Source organism: Leucoraja erinacea, chromosome 22 (assembly GCF_028641065.1).
Source record: "Leucoraja erinacea ecotype New England chromosome 22, Leri_hhj_1, whole genome shotgun sequence".
NCBI classification, from domain to species: Eukaryota; Metazoa; Chordata; class Chondrichthyes; order Rajiformes; family Rajidae; genus Leucoraja; species Leucoraja erinaceus.
In genome coordinates, this window is record NC_073398.1 from 8,082,911 (window position 1) to 8,099,020 (window position 16,110).

The following is a 16,110-nucleotide window of genomic DNA, read 5'->3' on the forward strand; positions in this document are numbered from 1 at the left end:
TTTTCCTTTTAAATATTGCAAATTCTACAGTCACATAGCATGGAAACAGGTCCTTTGGCCAAACTTGTCCATACTGACCAAGATGCCCCATTTAAGCTCGTCCTATTGTCCATATCGCTCTAAATCTTTCCTATCCATGCACCTGTCCGTGTTTTTCAAATGTTATTATTGCACGTGCCTCAATGACTTCCTTGAGCAGCTTGTTCCATGTATGCACCATACTTTGAGAAAAGTTGCTCCTCAGCTCACATTTAAATCTTTCTCCCTCTCATCTTAAACCTCTGCCCTCAAGTTTTTAATTTCCCATTCCTGGAAAAAAAGTGTGTATACACCCTATCCTTTCCCCTCATTACTTTATATAGCTTTTTAAGATCACTCCTCAGTCTCCTACACTCCAAGAAATAAAGCCTTAGCCTGCCCAACTTCTCCCTATAATTGGGCCTTGAGTGCTGTCAACATTCTTGTCAATCTTCTTTGCATTATTTCCAACTTAATTATGCCTTTCCTAAAGCAATCTCAGTAAATTAACGTGTTTTTGCTCCATCTCTCAATCATTTAGTTCGATAAATGTGGTGACTAACCCTAATTACTTTCCAAAGGAGCAATAGTCGACCACATGGCCCTCAAATCTGCTCTTGTTCACGGTCTCATCTCCAATTTTGCCTGTTATCTGAACCTTCAGTCATCCAGTTTTGCCTGTAAGAAATAGAGAATTCTGTAAGAAGAAATTTTCCTCATCTGTATCTCAACAAGTCATCCTTATTCTGAATCTTCGTTACTGTAGTTCGAGACTTTCTAGTAAGGAAAACATTCTCGTAGAATCTTACAAGTTGTTGTAATATGCAAAGATCCTAGAGATCCTCTCTAGGATCTTTGGTTATATGCAACATGCAGTGCACTCTAATGCCGTGAATATCATTAGCTATTGGTTGAATTTCCTCTTGTTGGATGCTGCCATTCAAAGTCCAAATGTGGGCAAGGCTAGCCACACACCAGCACAAACTGCTTCTTCGTCTGAGCCCCGATTCTGTGGGGTGAGCTTCTGAGTTGAACCACAGGGCAGTTATGTTCGTGCGCAATCTAACTAGAAAGGGCCTTTCAATCTTGATTTTCATCATCCTTCTCCTTCAGTGTGATGGGCGGTGCTGCCAGATTCTGAAGGATACAATGGGTGACAACAAAGTGAGCGTGATCCCGCTTTGTTAGTGCTGATTAACCCAGGCAACAAAATCTCTGTTTGAGGACCCTAAAGTTTATTTTCACTATTCTTTTTCTTGTGGACCACTGACCCTGGTTGCAACTGTGCTCCACAGGGTTTTCAGGACTCCGTGTTGCCACGATGAGTCACGGACACAGGGAACAGGACTTGTACTCCAATGGTGATGCCTGGTATAAGATGGGTGAACTGCAATGCGTGAGATTGAATAAATCATTCAAGGTTCCTGCATGTGTAGCGCTGACTATGAGCAAAGTTTATTGGTGACCACAGTGTGCCCTGTGCTGATATGTGGAACCTGGTGCTAGACGAAGTGCTTGAATCATATACAGTTAAGGGCCTGTCCCACTTGGGCTTCATTTGCGCGTTATTTACGCGGCATTATTTACGCGTCACGGCGCATGACGCGCGCGTCGTGATGGGCGCATGGTGCGCATTACACGCGCATGGTGACGTAGGCAGTGACGCGCAGTCGCACGCGGCGCCCCAGGATTTTGGGATGTACAAAATCTTTATGTACCATCTGCGTGACGCGCAAATGATGCCCAAGTGGGACAGGCCCTTTACTCCATTTAAGAGGCATTTAGACAGATATTTAAATGGGCATAGCTTAGAAGGATAGTCCTAATAAGCATAAATAGGAATAGGTGTTTGAGGCTTTTAGATAGGCACATGACTTTGCAGGGAATGGAGCGAGATGGATCATATGCAGGCAGAGCAATTTAATTTAACTTGTCATCATGATTGGCAGAGACATTTTGGGGTGAATGGTTAGTTCCTGTGTTGTAGTGTTCTATGATAGATTGGCAAAAATTTCAATATATGTTTGTGGTGGGCCAAAAGGACCATTTCTATGCTGCATAACTTTGTGACCACTTGTATTTACAAAGAGCTGATGAAGAGATGTTGTGATTTATACATAGAGTGTACCTGCCACTCGCTGAACCTTTGGGAATCATTTATCTGGGCAAAACTTTCCATGAGTGTGTTCTCAGAAGCAGAATTTGCTTCTTGCAAATGAGAGACCTCCAATCTCACTGAAAATACAATGGGGAGCTGTAAATTGAGAAGACGGTATATATCAGATCTGTTGCTTCAAATTTCAGTTCAAATTTCCAAGCTCAGAACTTCAGCTCAAGCATCAGCATACAGAGAAGTACAAGTGCAGGTCAAGCGCTGGAACGACACCTGCAGGCAGGTGCGAAACCCTAGCTTTAACTTGGAAATAAATATCAAATAAACTACAGATGGCACAAATTTAAAATAAAAACAGAAAATGCTAGAGATACTCAGCAGGTCATGCCACATTTGTGGGCAGAGATACAGAATTAATATTTCAGGGTGAAAACGGTTTGCCAGAACTGGAAAGGAAAGAAAAGCTTGTTAAGCTGCAGGCAGAGTGAGGAGGGAGGTGTCTCTGATTGCGTAAAACCAGAGTGATCAGAGGAATAAGCTGTAAACAAGGTTATCTGATCAATGAGTGAATCTTAACTTTAATTGGTTTTGTAAACATTGACCTTGTGATACATTGATTTTTTGACAAACCCTTCCATCATATCTCTTCTCTGCTCATTCTTGTTGTATTGGTTGCTCAGTGGGACCAATATCTGAGCACTTATTCATCCAAAAAATGTACTGCCTTCATCTTCACACTAAGCACAAATCAAAGCAACCCGTGGTCATTTTAGCCCTGAAGCCCAATATGACTGCTACCCCAGGTATATCCTCAAACATTGCAAGTAATTGATTATCCCTTTAATACGATACAATAAAACTTTATTCATCCCTGGAGGGAAATTGGTCTGCCAACAGTCATTACATATAAGCTACACAAAAATTTGAAATTAAAAGTGCAAAAAAAGAGGACAAGCGATTGCTGGCTGCCTGCCGTATGCGCAGCGCCTAAACTGGAATGAACAACAAACAAACGTACGCAGTCTTATCCCCTGGGCAAAGAATTCGAAACTAGAGTGCCCCCCACACCGGGTCCCCCTTTGTTCTCTCACCGTCCCTCACGGTGGTCCCCCCCACCTGGTCCCCATTGTCTTCCCCCCCCCCCCCCCCTCCTCCCCCTCACGTTCCACCGCTGCCTCAGCTCCCTCTGCCGCCTATCCAATCTCTCCTCATAATTGACATGTACCACCCTAGGCAACCTCTTAGTGAACCTCCTCTGTATTCTCCAATTAAAATATGTCCTTCCAAGAATGACAACCTGAACTGTACACAGTATTCCAGTCTGACTTAAACTATCTTTTATAAAGGTATACTATAATCTCCCTCCTCAAATATTCTATCCCTTACTAATGAAGGCAGGTTCATGCTATAGGAGCAGAATTAGGCCATTCACCCCATCTAATTATGGCCGATCTATATTTCCCTTTCAACCCCATTCTCCTGCCTTCTCCCCATAACCCCCAACACCCATACTAATCACGAATCTGTCAATCTCTGCCTTAAAAGTATACATTGACTTGGCCTCCACAAGTATCTGAAATAACTCCTTCACCACCTTATCCATCCATGTTGCCACTTTATATTGTGCTCAATATCAATGTCACCTATATGGGGACCTGGTGCTTTAGATCTACTGCTCTCCGACTAGATTTTGAGGCTTGAGAAGTGATTTTAACAATCAATTAGGTGATCTGGTTGCTTCCAGTACTACAGTGCCCTTCATAATGTATGGGACAAAGACCCATCATTTATTTATTTGTCTCTATACTCCACAATTTGAGATTTGTAATAGAAAAAAAATCACATGTGGTTAAAGTGCACATTGTCAGATTTTAATAAAGGCCAATTTTATACATTTTGGTTTCACCATGTAGAGATTGCAGCAGTGTCAATACATAATTCCACCATTTCAGGGCACCATAATGTTTGGGACACAGCAATGTCATGTAAATGAAAGCAGTCATGTTTAGTATTTTGTTGCATATACTTTGTATGCAATGGCTGCTTCAACGCTGCGATTCATGGATATCACCAGTTGCTGGGTATCTTCTCTGGTGATGCTCTGCCAGGCCCGTATTGCAGCCATCTTTAGCTGATGCTTGGTTTGGGAGCTGTAACTTGAACTTGGGAGCCTGCATAAATTATATGGCAGACCTTGTATGAACTATTTTCTTTAAAACAAAAGGCATGCTCAATATGGTTCAGATCGGGTGATTGACTTTGTTTTAGCTTTGAAAAACTCCTTTGTTGCTTTAGCAGTGTGTTTGGGATCATTGTCTTGCTGTAGAATGAACCGCCATCCAATGAGTTTTGAGCCATTTGTTTGAACTTGAGCAAATAGGATGTGTCTATACACTTCAGAATTCATTATGCTACTACCATCAATGATGATAAATGAGCCAGTACCTTCAGCAGCCATACATGCCCAGGCCATTACAACCCCACCACCGTGTTTCACAGATGAGGTGGTATGCTTTGGATCTTGGGCAGCTCCTTCTCTCCTCCATACTTTGGTCTTGCCATCATCTGATATAAGTTAATCTTCGTCTCATCTGTCCACAGGGCCGATTTCCAGAACTGTGGTTGCTCTTTTAAATACTTCTTGGCAAACTGTAACCTGGACATCCTATTTTTGCGGCTAACCAGTGGTTTGCATCTTGCAGTGTAGCCTCTGTATTTCCGTTTATGAAGTCTTCTGCGGACAGTGGTCATTGACAAATCCATACCCGACTCCTGAAGAGTGTTTCTGATCTGTCAGACAGGTGTTTGGGGATTTTTCTTTATTATAGAGAGTGGAAGTCTTCCCTGGCGGCCTGCCAGTCCCTTTGCGATTAGTAAGCTCACCAGTGCTCTCTTTCTTCCTAATGATGTTCTAAACAGTTGATTTTGGTAAGCCTAAGGTTTGGCTGATGGTTCTAAGTTTTATTCTTGTTTCTCAGTCTCGTAATAGCTTCTTTAACTTTCATTGGCACAACGTTGGTCCCCATGTTGATAAACAGAAATAAAAGTTTCCAAAGATGATGGAAAGACTGGAGGAAAGACTAGGTGATGAGAGTTCTCTTATACCTGCATTAAGGAGGCATTTGGACACACCTGATCAATTACAAACACTTACGAAGTCATGCGTCCCAAATATTATGGTGCCCTGAAATGGGGGGGGACTATGTATAAACAGAGCTGTAATTTCTACATGGTGAAACCAAAATGCATAAGAAACACCCTCTAATAAAAGCTGACAATGTGCACTTTCACCACATGTGATTTTTTTCTATTACAAATCTCAAATTGTGGAGTACTGAGGCAAATAAATAAATGATGGGTCTTTGTCCCAAACATTATGGTGGACACTGTATTGTTTGTAGGGACTTTCCACTGTGCAAATTAGCCACTGTACTTACTAGATTGCCTTCACTACATTTAGCATATATGCTAGTTTCAACTTGCTTAGAGAAGTGCAGCCATCATCAATGGTGCTACATAAATGTTATTTATTTCAATTATAAACATGTTTATGTGCAGACACACGTGCAATTGTTTAGAAGAGTATTTCCAATCTGTGTTTTTGTTGTAGGTTCTTATCCATAATGATATGCTTTCTTCTCACTACTCCAAACTCTGCATAATTGTAGCTTCTATTTAAAATAAACTTCATTCAATTATAACTTTGCTTCCCAAGTCATTATTGTATAACTGATTATACTATACCGATAATCACTCTGCTAAGCTCAACTTAAAGGTAAAATCTCCTTTATTTCGGAAATATGTTCCTTGCCAACTTTGTTTTTCATTTTGGTACCAGTAATGTTGGACTAGACATCTGAAGAATTATTGTTATTTATTTCTCACAAGCTTGCTGGTTAGATTGCAATTGCAGTAGATCAAATACCACTAGTTTACAACCCTATCCCCATTCATAAAAAGCCCATTGCTCAGTGCACTGTCTATTGGCATTGCCAGGCAACGTGAACTGAGGCTGCAATCCAAGGAAATCTAAGACCTCAAAATCTAAGACTTCAAACACTGTTAGCCTGTGAAACCTTTAACAAAACATCAGTTTCAGCATTGGTGCAACATGCCAACATTCCATTCCCTTTAATTTACATAATATGTGACATAAAAACAGAAAAGAAACTCCAAAACTTTACAAAGTCCATATGTTATCCAGTCCAAACAGTACCCGTTACAAAACGGTAATGAATCTCATGATGTGAGAAGAAAATAATTCTTACTCACAATCCTTTTAATTTTGCCTTGCCCATTGAAAATCAGGAATAAAAACATCATTAAGCACTTGTCAGCAACAGAGATATCAAATAAAATTTGCTATCAATTTTCAAATTGTTAGATTCATCAAGGTGTAAAATTTTCCCTGGGAATCAGTTTATTTAAAAATGAATATGTTTGCCATCATTTACTCGTGTAAATGCACTTTTAAACATGTATTTATTGTAATATACTAAAGGAACCAAACATTTGTGCAGAGGGCCACTTTTAGGTTAGAACAGAATGCTGCTACTGGCATCTCTATTCACATGATATACACAGCTGCTGGAGATACATAGTGATATCAAGTGACTTGCGAAGCTTGTTTAATATAAATTGTGCAAATATATTAAGCCTCTGAAAGGTTGAATTCCCCACCGTCAACTCCAGCTACACTTTACACTGCTTCAGGAAAACAGCCAACATAGTCAAGGACCTCTCTCATCCCAGGCGCCAGGTTTTGGCACCATTTTCAAAGTGGTCCCAAAATGGTATATAACCACATCTGTACAACTGATAAACCAATTCAAACTGGGCCAGTATCTCAAACTAACATCTCATAATTATAATTCTACCAAAATGACCCGGGATTCCAAATTCATTGTGGCATTTGCTGACATATCTCACTGAGCATCCTCAAACTTTCACCAAAGATCCCCTATTTGATGCAGTACCTCCAAACCAATCGATTGCAAACCATCGCCCAACAAGAAAACAATCATTGGTGCCCATTCTCAATAGGAGGGCTGCGCAGCAGGTCAGGAGATAGAGGAAACTGCATCAATAAGAACAGTAATTCATTTGCCTTCAGGCAGGGTCATCGTTGAATAGCAGAGGGATTAATTAATCAGCTGAGTACCCCCCAAGTGTGCACCAGGTAGACATACAAAAATGGTAAGGAACCTGTCTAGTAAAGCTGCGATACAGGATTACTTGCACTGTAAGCATCATTAACAGCATGCAAAGGAAAGTAAAGCAATCTCACAACCAAATGCAGTCCTATCAAATCTTTTTGCAACTAGTGATGGTCAATTAAACAGCCAGCTGGAAGAAGACACGGCTCCAAGAATATTGCTATCCTCAGTGATGGTGAGCTCAGCTAATGAAATGGCTGAAGCCAAGCTCACATCCAAGTTTAGCCAGAAGTGCCACATAGATCATCAATCTCGGACTCCTCCTGCGATACACACCATCACCAGAGCTAATCTCCATCCAGTTCAATGCATTTCCCTCAAGGTCAAAAAGCAGCTGAGTGCATGGGAGACGAAAAAGGCTTGGGACAAGAACCGCATTGCGAGAGATAGTTACATCCAGCTTTAGTACTGAAGATCTGCTCAGAAATAGTTGCATCAGTAGCCCCAAGCTATGTTGCATCTTCTAGATAATGTGAGAAAGCACCCAAGTATGTCCTGTTCATTAAAACAGGTCAAATCCAATCTGGCTAATTATTGGCCTCAGTCTACTTTCATTCATCAGCAAAGCTATGGAAGTTATCCAGAAAAGTGTTAGGTGCTGAGAGCTCTCTTATACCTGCATTAAGGAGGCAATTAAACACACCTGAGCAAATACAAACACCTGTGAAGCCATGTGTCCCAAACATTATGGTATCCTGAAATGGTTGGGCTATGTATAAACACAGCTGCAATTTATACATGGTAAAACCAAAATGGGTAAAAATGGCCTTTAATAAAATCTGTGCACTTTGACCACATCTAAAATTGTGGAGTGCCGAGGCAAATAAACAAATGATGGGTCTTTGTTCTAGACATTATGGAGGGCACTGTAATATCGAACCAAAGAAAATTGTCAGGTCATCACTATCTCCCAACAAGAGAAAGTCTACCCACTTTTCCTTAACACTCAGTGACACCGCCATCACCGATTCTCCTCCCCCCCACCCAACCACATGCTATCACTAATTCAGGAGAGGAGGGCGGGGGTCATTATTTATCAGAATCTCAGCTACACAAATATCATGGCTACAAGACCAAAGACCAGATCAGGGCATCCCATGGCGAATGATTCATCTCTTGAAACCCCAAGGCCTTTCCATTATCTGTAAGATATAGGTCAGTAGCAAGATGGAATATTCTCCACTTGCCTAGATGACTGCAGTTCAACAACTTGGAAGCTTGACACCATCAAAGCCCATGTTATTAGCTCTCCATCACCTAACCCTGAAAATTAATTATCTGTAGCACAGTGGCTGCAGTGCACACCACCTACAATATATAGCACAGTTACTCCCCAAGGCCACTCCACCAGCACCTCCCAAATATGGGATCTCAACCACCAAGGAAAAAAGGAGCAGAGATGTGAACACTACCACATGCAGCTTTCTTCCTGGTCACTCACTATCCTGACTTGGAAATGAATCATATGTCCATCACCAACATTGGATCTAAATTCTAGAATTCACAATAACTAACATCTTTGAAAGGGCAATTGGGAATGGTTCAAAAATGCGGATCTGGCCATTGATAACCCCATCTCGAGAATGAATTAAAAAAAGCACAACTCCAGATACATTGTAAAATTGTTGACTTGGACAGAGCTAGAAAACCACTCTTTTCAACGGAGGAGATGTTAGTCCTCACAGTTATGGCCATGTCCCAAGCAGTGAATAAAAAGTTAATTAATGTCAGTGCAGCAAAATGAATGCCAACATCAGCAAAATCGTGGCAATCAGTCAATGATCAAGCAGGTGGGCAGAATTAATGGAGGTCAATACAGCTGTCATTAAAATATTATAATCCAGAAACTTTGGAGCAAATGCAAGGAGCAAACATTTAACGTGTGCAAACATTCCTCCCACTTTGAAAGATCGACTTTGAACCAAGAGCACATGGCAAACAACACCAACAATAACTAAAGTTCTCCCTGAACATGACCATTAAACTCATCTCAGCCCGAGCTGAACAAGGCTTCCACTGAATTTCTTTGCCTATCATTATTCCAGTGCCATATGGTGCTTGATCTGAGCAACATTATGTGCTGGCTTTGCCTATGGTGTCCAGATCCCCAATAGATAAATACTTCTTTCTCGTTATCAATTTCTTATTTGTCCTTGAACAAACCACAAAGTGCTAGAGGAACTCGGAGGGTCAGACAGCATCTGTGGAGGAAATAGACAGGTGACCTTTCGGGTCGGGAACCTGCTTCAGCCGGACATGGCTGAAGAGCAAGAGAGTAGCAGCAATCAAAGAGGGGGAGCAGTGAGAGGGATAGAACACAGAACTCCCATCATATTGAGCAGTGTATCTTAAACTGGTGAATGGTTCACCCAAGGGCGAATGAAATTATTTTGGGGTGAATGAAACTAGAGGGGTGACTGAAGGGTGAATGACTTAATTTATTCAGATATTTATATTTTTTTTTCTGTACTTAAAAAAGGCATTGCCATTAAGGTGGTTAGTAAGCTCTTATTGGTATTAATGGCAGTGGAGCTGAAAATTTGATATGTTTTTCTCTCTCTAATTCAAAGTAGCAGGATATTTCCCAAATTTACTGTAATATAACCTTTTAGGAGACGATCAGAAGAACTAGTGGGATCATAAATTTATAAACGGAAACACTGGAGGATCGCCGTAGGCAACTGTTGAACTGTAACTTTACTTTGTGTAGCAATTTAGCTACCAAAGTTGATATTTGGTGGTATTGTGAGCTATCGTCGGGAGGTTATAGAAAGCTATATTAGTTAGATACTAATATATTAAATCACATACTCCATGGTTTTTTGAGCTAGTTTTCCAAGAAAAAAACTGCAGTAATCAAAGCCCAAAATGGTAGGATGGGGCTGAAGCCCAGTGTTTAGACGTTGGAATTTTTTTTTAATCATTCCAATAAAATGATTTTCCAACTCCAGTGGTAATAAAAAAAATGTTTTTCACTCCTAGTTACATTATATACTTTTAGGATGATCAAAAAAAGTTGATTAAAATAAACACTTAAGAAATTAGTGCTTTTCTCTCTCTCTCTCTCTCTCTCTCTCTCTCTCTCTCTCTCTCTCTCTCTCTCTCTCTCTCTCTCGCATGACACAATAAATAAATAAATAAATAGATAGATCCGCCAGTCAATCTATCCGTAACTAAAACTCTGATCTTGTTATCTCCCGGTTTGGCGGTCTTTCTATTTGAGCAAAAACGGTTCAGATTGTGCTACGATTTTTCGTCAGTTCACTCACCGTTCTTCTGTGCTGCGAGTGCACCTAGTTTCGTTCTGATCGGTTGAATGTCGTAAAAGTTAGCAAGGTTTAAAAATCTTAAAAACTGCGCATACGCAGATTGGTCTCTTCTCCTGTCGGTCGACGCAGCGCGGATTAGTCCCTTCCCCTGTCACTCCCTGGGACGGTCCGCCCCTTCCTGCGCCATCGTGTCTTTACTGGAACTGAGGGTGGCCGGCGGAGGTTTCCATCCGGAATTTCAGAGGGACCCGAGGCAGCCCCGCCCCAAGCAGCAGCCCAGTGTCGGAGACCCGACCTAGCACAGCACAGCGTGGGAGGCCCAGCCCAGCGTCGGAGACCCAGCCCTGAGATGTCGCCGATGTCGCCAAATGGAAAGCAGAGACTATGATCCCGGCGGAGGAGAACGACCAGCGACCAGCGCCCGCTGTGAGTCCCCATCGCACCGCCAGCTCCAGCTCCTTCCCCTCTGGTCCCCTTCACTGACTCCATCCCCCCATGGCTCTTCCCCCGTCTTTTCTCTGAGCTCTCTCCCCCCTGCTCCATACCCCTCCCCTGCCACACACCCCTCCCCAACACCCCACCATACCCCTCCCTCCCACACCCCCTGCCCACACACCCCTCCCCCCCACAAGCCCCCCGGGCCCACATCCCCCCCGCCCACACATCCCCCCCGCCCACACCAACCACCAACCCCCCCCCCCACCCGCCCCCACAACTCCCCCGCTCCCACAGGTCCCACTTAGTCTAGTTATATATAAAATTATACACAAGGGAGAATAAGACAAAAATTACCAAATTAAATTAGAAAATTTAGTCGAGGGCGAATTAAATTTTGTGATAAAGACTCAAGGGTGAATGACACTGAAATAGTTTAAGAAGCACTGATATAGAGGAGAACATCTTCATAAAAGTCATACTTTGAGGAGATTTTGCAGTGGAGCAGTTTAAGATTCCAGTATCTGCAGTTCCCTGTGTCCTTGAATGACTTAATAACGTCCTAGTTCCCAGGCTTACCATATGGGCAGCATTGTAAACATCTTTTTGATGTAATACTGCTGTTAACTTCAAGTTATTCATATCATAGCAACATCACAATTTCAATGGACGTTTTATTCAAGAGTGAGTTGGGAGGTAAGATTTTATCAATTAGAGGGAAATTGTGGGATGTACCACATGAATTTCCACATTTCCTCGCGGGCAAGGCCCCCCGAGGGGAGAAGCAAAAGAGAAACGAACCCTTAAATACGTACCAGGCCATGCTGTTTTATCTATAAACTGGGCAGTATTTCCTGTTACTTTAACTGCATCTCAAATTAAGACCAGATGACTGGAGCATTCAGAGCAGGTTCTATGAGTTCATGAGGCTTGCACTAGTTTGATTAAAAAACGGAACTTTAGGTCTAGTTTGAAGCCACGAAGAGCATTGCCTTGTTGCTATGAGCAACCGGAAGCCACAGTGCAGTAAGCACATCCTACAAGGAGGAATGCTGTCTAATCTCACATCATTCTAATATCAAAAGCATTTGAATCAGATTTTTAATTCTTCTGTCAGTTCAAGGACATCTAAATGTAAACTAATAGTTTCAGGCAGTTTGTTGAACAAGTGAATCGAATTGCATGAATTGTCAGCAGTGTGTAATCACAAGCACATACATATACATTGGGTTTAGGATTAAATGGGGAGGTTGTGGGGGGAGAGAGGTGTGTGGGCGGGGAGGGAATGAGCTCAGAGAAAAGATGGGGACAGTATTCAGTTGAAATATGGTTTTTCACATTAAAAACAAGCGTTGCCTGAATGTATCTGATTTTCTTTACTCCACTTCCCCAGAGAAGTTAATATTGTTTTAACATATAATTATAAAAACATCACATTAAAAGGATTATGTAGAGAGCAAATATTCATTGATTTTAGATAGGAACATGAGCAAAGTTGATTTTAGTAATGGTGATAATTTAAAATTTTAAAACTCGACCGCAATTCAAAAGTAGCATAATAATTGATTCCATTAATACCACAGATATTAGGTGATAGAGCTGTGCAATATTGAAGAATTATATGGACTATCAAGTTAAATTATCAAAAGCATTAACAACTGAGCTAATATCCTTTCATCACGGTGACCCAGAAAAAACCCAGCCCAGAGCAATGAAATGGAAATCTGTTCCATCTGCTGACTTTCTATATTAAGAGACTGAAAGTCTCAGCCCTTTAGCAATGCCAATATAAAATATCTTTGGAAGAATCATTAGACCTTTTAACTTATAAATAAAGGTAAAGATTTGTATTTACTACGCATGACACACACCCTTACATTATTTCAGTTTTGTCGAGCGCACAGATGATTATAGGGTGATTTGGAAAGGCCACATCAACTTAAAACCACTAATCGCTCTTCTTTTCCAAAAGCAACATGGAAACCTGTCGCAGCTCTGTTTCTCTCACCTCAGCTGCCATTCATTCTGGCACATCTTGGCTCTGGCAAGGACAACGTATAAAATGTATTGTGGTTACTCATCTGGACTATTCCAACAGCACCATCCAAATCTTCAGCAACTACAACAAGGAGAAAAGGAGAAAGACAGCTGGGATCTGAGGCCATCACCTTCTGCACATTCCCCTCCAAATCACACATCACTCAGACTTGGAAATGTACAGTTTCAGATTAGTTTGTCATATACACCAGGGTGTAATGTCTTATTCACATAAAGCTCATGAATAACACAGCGTGGTTGTTCTTCAAGCTCCTGGGTGGTGGTTATTGAGACAGGTTGTTGATCTTGGGTCCTGGAATGATGGAGATCCCTGAAGCAGATGGGGACAGTATTCAGTTGAATTGAGAGGTTGAAGATGTTGGCCAAGTCTGTAGATAGACAAAAATGCTGGAGAAACTCAGCAGGTGAGGCAGCATCTATGGAGCGAAGGAAATAGGCAACGTTTCGAGTCGAGACCCTTCGTCAGACTGATGTGAGGTTGGAGGGGTGGGCGTGAAGAAGAAAGGAATAGGCGGAGACAGTGGGCTGAGGGAGAGCTGGGAAGGGGAGGAGAAAGCAGGGACTACCTGAAATTAGAGAAGTCAATGTTCATACCGCTGGGGTGTAAACTGCCCAAGTGAAATATGAGGTGCTGCTCCTCCAATTTACGGTGGGCCTCATTCTGGCCATGGAGGAGGCCCAGGACAGAAAGGTCGGATTCGGAATGGGAGGGGGAGTTGAAGTGCTGAGCCACCGGGGGAATCAGGTTGGTTATTGCGAACTGAGCAGAGCTGAAATGAAATGAAATGATGAAATGAAATGATTCAATTTATTGTCATTGTCAGTGTACAGTACAGAGACAATGAAATGCATTTTTAGCATCTCCCTTGAAAGGGAGACACAGGGCGTCGCGGTGTGCCCGCTGTTGGGCGAAGCGATCGCCAAGCCTACGCTTGGTCTCACCGATGTAGAGCAGCTGACATCTAGAGCAGCGGATGCAATAGATGAGGTTGGAGGAGGTGCAGGTGAACCTCTGCCGCACCTGGAAAGACTGCTTGGGTCCTTGAATGGAGTCAAGGGGGGAGGTAAAGCGACAAGTGTAGCATTCCCTGTGGTTGCAACGGAAAGTGCCAGGAGAGGGGGTGGTTTAGGACAAATTGACCAGGGAGTTACGGAGGGAGTGGTCTCTGCAAAAACCAGACAGGAGATGAGAAAATGTGGCCAGTGGTGGGATCCCGTTGGCGGTGGCGAAAATGCCGGAGGATTATTTGTTGTATGTGACGGCTGGTAGGGTGGAAGGTGAGGACAAGAGGGAATCTGCCCTTATTACAAGTGGGGGGATGGGGAGTGAGAGCAGAGTTACGGGGTATAGAAGAGACCCTGGTGAGAGCCTCATCTATAGTAGCAGAGGGGAACCCCCGTTCCCTGAAGAATGAGGTCAAGTCTGTGGTCAGTTGATTGGCACATGAATCGGCAGTTCCTTAATCGTAGCTGTCAAAACCCAGGCATTGTGGGAGTGACCTCACCAGTAGGACTGGAGTGGCTTAATGTGGCAGATCACCACTGCTTTCTCCATTGAAATCAATGTTTGATCATAAAAGCTGGCCGATCCGTTACTCATGTCCTGAGAAAGGAATACATTTTAAAATCTCATTTGAAATGTGCATGAATTGCCAACATCTTCAACTGAAGCTAAGCTCCTGACTGGAATGGTCATCCTACAATTATTTTGCAATGGAATCTCAATCTACTTTGCTGGCTTTAATTTGTTCTTTTCATACCTTTCATTCATTTGTTCTTGGTACTTTTTCATGTCTCCAGTTTCCATCTCTCCTGACTCTCAGTCTGAAGAAAGGTCTCATCCCAAAACATCACCTATTTATTTTCTCCAGAGATGCTGCCTGACCCGCCGAATTACACCAGCATTTTGTGTCTATCTACGGTGTAAACCAGCATCTGCAGTTCCTTCCTGCACATGTACTTTAACTCTTCAGTTTTGATCTTGGGATTGTGTTCATTCAGTCCTATTCTGCATCCATACCCACACCTTCTCATGTGGCCTCTCTGTGCCCCAGGTCCCACTCATCTGCTATTCTTCTCTTACTTTGAATATTAGGGGCATCTATCCAGCTACCTCTGCTGTAGACTTCACCCATCTAATCCAACCAGTCACCTCACCACCACCCCTCCCCTCCATTTTTCCATACCTTCAAGACATGGAGCATATTCAAAATAGAGGTTGATGTATCTTTGGGTATTGAGATAATTGTGGGACATGGAGTTAATGTATGTAAGCAAGGCGGGTAAAAGGATTAGCTGTCATCTTAACAAATGGCACAGCAGATGCAAGAGGCTAAATTCCCCAGTCCTGCTTCTAATTCTTACGTTCTAATTTCATCCCTTGGCTCTTTGCGTCAGAGAAGTGTAGAATACAAATGGAGTGGATTAGAGTTTGAAACCAATTAGATTGTGAAAAGAATTTACTCACGAAGAATTTAACACTGCATTGGGAGATTAAACCAATTTTTAAAATCCAGTGTTGGAAATCTAAAATTAAATCAAGAAATACTGGGAACAGTCAGCAGGCAAAGCTGTGTTCTGGAGAGACAATGGGGATATTATAACTGTGGGGGTATCATCTGTTTTTCCGGAGCCTGTTATTTTTTGCCAGACGCCATTTCTTTGTGTTTGTCTATTTTCAAAGTAACTTTTAAGCAATTCTCTAGTTCACAATTAAAATCTTGTTACACACTATTCTGCCTGCTTAATGCAAATAGTTCCCAAATTCATCACTCATACCATATCCCCGTTATGGAAACATGTGTTATATGTATCATCTTTTTATTGGAATTGGATATGAGCTGTATACTTCTGAACAGTCAGTGCAATGTTTCCATGGCTTGCCCAGTTAATTTTCAATTCTTTCCCACTCTAATCACAGAAATTCACACTGTTCCAGCCTGAACAAAAACCTGACAACATGCAACCTTTTGATTAGCCATCTTTCAATCTTCCAAGCTCA